At 39.5% G+C, this 4,769-nt stretch overlaps 1 long non-coding RNA gene across 1 annotated transcript; it reads left to right on the plus strand.

Annotated features, from left to right (window-relative positions):
* Positions 1-1,727: 1,727 nt before the first annotated feature.
* LOC120434793 lies at positions 1,728-4,769 on the plus strand. Its single transcript, XR_005609358.1, has 3 exons — positions 1,728-1,743; positions 3,902-4,096; positions 4,574-4,769. It is a non-coding gene; the product is annotated as an uncharacterized LOC120434793 (long non-coding RNA).

Here is a 4,769-nt window from a genome sequence, read left to right on the forward strand (position 1 = left end):
CGGAGCTCCCACCACATCTGTGGTGTGGTTTGGTCTGGAAAGGAGAGAAAGAGATGGAGGGAGAGGTGTGTGTATGCGTGTGTGGTATAAGAGGGAGTTAAATTTTCTTTGCTGCTTACAAAGAGTGCTCCAGCTCTGTGTGAAACTCCATCACATCTCCCCAGACAACATGAAAAGAGGTCTTCAGATGCTCACCAGTGTGACTAGTCCCGTGGTAAGCAAGTTTACTCAGAGATGATGAAACTTTATTAGCATAAAGGAAAACATGGAGCGTTTTATCACACTGGGAAAAGGGGGACCCAGATTTGGTCTTTGTTGAATGTGGTTAGATGTACTCCAGACGGACAAAGAAGGACAGAAGAAACTAGAGCCAGAGTCATGACATGCTTCTTGGCCTACTTGACAACATTTTGAAGCACCACATGGGTGGTAGATTTTTCAGACCAGTTCAGTTTTATTTATATAGAGCTGCATCACAGCAACAGTCAACTCAAGGCAGTCAGCTATGTTGTAGGGTGAATACCCTAATAATACAGGGAAAACCGCAGAAGTCAGACGACGCTTGGTGACACTGGCAAAGAAAAATTCCCTTTTAACAGGAAAAATCTTCCTATTAAAATCCCATCATGTATAGTGTAAACAGAATTGGTCCTAGCATGGAACCCTGTGGAACTCCATGAATAAAAGGGCAAAGAGAGAAAAGACAAAACACACACTGAGGACGAAAGTCAAAGTTTAAGAATGACTAATGAAAAAGACCAAAAAGACTGTAGTCCCGGGACCAAGCAGCCAAGAAGATACAGGCACAGGTGTAATCTTCAAAATATGGATTTTATTATACCCACAAAAAGACAAAAGATTATATTAAAAAATACAATAATCACTAGTGATGCTACGTCTGACACTGAAGTCCTGAGGCCTGTGTTGAGTACAGAGAACGTGTCCAAATGAACCACATGTGGGGCCTGTCAGAATATCACATGACCAAAGATAACGAGGCCCCGTTTCTTTGAAATGACGTGACTGCCTCGTTACGTGATTCAAGCTGTTGACAAGACGAGGAAATAATTTTTTTTGCATGGACTAGATCTGAGGTGATTCTAAGGATCATCACAGGCATGCATGAAGATTGTAAGCAAATTATGGGGCCACAAAAAGGTGAAAAATATCAGCAGTTTGGGAGCATTTTGACATGCTATCGCCCAATAACCAAATCCATCTCAGCGAGGATGGTTAGTTAGGGGTGTGTATGCCTGTGTATGTATGCATTTATATTATACAGGACCTCATATGGGTATTTTACAATCGATACATCATTACGTTTACATATCCACTGCCATGTAATCCATATGTATTATCTCAGCAGGGCTGCTGTACATGAAATGACCAGCAGATGTCAGTACTTCCAAATCAACTATGAAACGGGAATAAATCACAGAAATAAACTATTTTACGAACTAAGTGGGCCCATAGAAGAGATCAACTAAACAGAATTCTACTCAAAAGGTTAATTAATTAATTAACAGAGACAGCTAGGCCTATATAGTAACTGAACAAACCATTTTGAACATCAGAGGGGAAAACCACAGAGACACTAGCTGCACATTGTACAAGAAGAAACCCCACTCCCCCTATGTTGTCACAACAGATGGTTAAGTCCATGTTGTTGGCCTCTGCTGTTAAACCAACTCCACCCTCAGCCTCCTCTTTTATGCAAACCTGGGAGGGTGGAAGCAGCAGCAGGTAACTCAAAAAGAACAGAAAAACTGACTGATTACTATAACATATACTCAAATACAAACCAAATAAGTACACCATCATTTAAACTGTGCCATGCTGTTGGCATGCATTGAAACAAACTAACCAAATTAAACCAGTCTGCTATATAGCTTCAGTAACTGTAAATTGACTTAATGTGAAAATGAGGTAGAAGTGTAAACATGAATATTACCAAAGGATTTCACTTATGTTGTTGTTGTGGGCAACCATCACATCTACATATAACAGATGTAACATGACATTAGCCCAGGGGTGGGCAATCTCAGTCCACGAGGGCCGGTGTCCCTGCAGGTTTTAGATCTCACCTTGGGTCAACACACCTGAATCACATGATTAGTTCGTTACCAGGCCTCTGGAGAACTTCAGGACATGTTGAGGAGCTAATTTAGCCATTTAAATCAGCTGTGTTGGTTCGAGGACACATCTAAAACCTGCAGGGATACCGGCCCTCGTGGACTGAGATTGCCCACCCCTGCATTAGCCACTTGTCTGCGGAAGCATCAGAGGTTGCATTTTGTTAGTTGGGGTTTGTTTGGACTACATATGGATACGAGTTCAAAGCTGAGCAGCTATCAGTTTCCTGGGATTTCCTTACCTGGAATATTGAGCATGCATCAATCATGCTAGGTAGTTTTAACTTTGGCTAGCAAGGGACAGGCTTAAAGCAAACTCTAAACAAGACCAAAGAGCACACTAGCAAAATTGAAAATGACCCCTATAATGCAGCTAAATTTAAGCCTTTATTTATAATAAAAGGTTGACTTGTGCAAAAGTTCACCTTCTGGAAAAATTATCAAGAAAGGCCAAAACACTTTCTGGACCAAACATGAGACCTTCTCATTGCTGATGTGGAGACAGAGCTTTTGACATAGGAGTCTTGTTTTAGATGTCAATATCAAGTGGCCATTCAAGGAACTGATATGTTTCTCTAAACTTGGAGGTTGCTGCTTGGTGAAGACATTTGAAACTTCAAAAAGGACTTCAAATAACAGTTCTTTAAATTTCATTTGACTTACTTGTTTTAGTTATGCATTCATGGAGCATCCAAACCAGGTTAAATGAGGGAAAATTCTTTGACATCATTATAATTCAGTGCTGAAAATAATGTAATAAAGGCATACTGACTGAAAGGTGCATTAACAGGCTTGAGTTCTCTGTGGTTACTCACTGAGTCATTTCCCTTTAAAGAAATATGTCATTATCTCAAAAAAGAACACTTTCACCACTAAAGTTAAAAAAAATACTGCAATCGAGCACAAAACCACCAGACTCAGACAGTGAGTTTGAATCATAAAGCTTCCCGCCATAAAGTCACAGAGTGTCTCCAGTTTGTTCCTGGCTGGGTCCTGGCAAATTCCTCCCAAGTTATGTGCAAAACTCAGCAGGATGACAATGACGCACTCTTCTTGTTGAGGATCACTGAGTCACATATATGGAGGCCAAGTCTTGAACTTTCTCCACTTTCAGACTTGTGAATCTCACATGCAAATGTTTTCAGCAAATGATCACATTTTTGGTCAATAAATCAAATTCTACTGTTTGCCAGAGTGTTGGAGTTAAAATGTCATTACAGAATTTGAAATTTGAATAATACATTTAAGAGATTTAGAGAAATTAGAGCATTTATAGGTTAAGAAAAGTTTAACTGACCCCCAGTAGTGCCAATTTTTCATTTTAACATATTTTATGAAATGAATACTGTTATAATTTTTAGATGATGAATTATGATGACACATTTTGAAGTCATGAGATTAGAGGGCTCCAGAACACTATTATTTGCTTGTTTAAAATACCTTTTAGCTGTTATTCCAAATTTTGTCAGTAACACATACACATACAAATTTAGCTTTTTGCCATGTTCTCTTATTCAAAGGATGCAGTAAAGTTTTGCACAGTTTGATGTTAGATAATATGAGACTAAACATGCTATATATACACTATGCTTGGGTGAAAGTCGTAAGAAAGAAGCAACAAGTAAAAACTCTATTAAAAAAATGACTTTTTTGTGAAAATGTGTTTGAAATACTGCATAACCTTTGTGCGTGTTAGACTTAATTAATTTCAAATGTCCATAAAAGAGTTTTTGAATGTGTACTTACGTGAACAACTATGACACTTTCAGGAGAGGATACGAAATCTCTCACCTGACCATCGCCTGCCGGATGACTCAGATGTTCTCTTTTTGATTTGCTCGGGATGTATGACTGCTCAGAGAGAAATGCCTCATTCTGGGTGCCGCTATGAATTAGCTGTAATGGTGATGAAATGCTGATGATGGCCCCAGAAAAGCTTTTGCTGAGAGAGCTGCCAATTTAAGGTAGGATGGTGATTAAATGGGAACAATACAGCTCTCTCACACAGACACCTTAAACAAGGCAGATGTGCATATGTGGGCACAAAAGCACACGTACTGTATACACACAGCATCTCCTCAACCAACCAACAACCACAGGTACCACAGTACCTGACAAGTGACGGGGATCCCCAGCTAAAATTTGGACTTTTACACTTTCTCCATTTTTTTGAAATTTGCCAAAAAACAAACCTTGACAAGAAAAACAGTGAAACATGGCTCTATTTTATTCTCTACAGCAGGACACCAGTTTCAGTCCATTCTAGGGTCATCACAATACTAGAATTTTCAAAATCAGCACCGATACCCAGGAATCTAATCAACACTTGATACCATTTTTGACACCATGGGGAAGATTTTGACCCCATCATGCAACAACAGTAAGGGCGAAGAACTCATTTCTTGAAAAGGTTAACTTATTTATTTGGCTTTTGTCTCCAGTTCAGGACTGTTGGCAAAGTGATGTGACACAGTTTCAGAAGCCACATCAGATTCACTGTCTGACTAGTTTCATGACAAATCAGGCAGAAGAAGCTGAATCAGCAGAAACCTCTGAAAAGCACTGCATGCTCAGCACCAATAAGCAGAGAGACACATTTTTGTGAGATGATGGTGGAGAACAAAACCTGACCTAACA

This window comes from Oreochromis aureus, linkage group 19, assembly GCF_013358895.1.
Source record: "Oreochromis aureus strain Israel breed Guangdong linkage group 19, ZZ_aureus, whole genome shotgun sequence".
In the NCBI taxonomy this organism is placed as follows: Eukaryota; Metazoa; Chordata; class Actinopteri; order Cichliformes; family Cichlidae; genus Oreochromis; species Oreochromis aureus.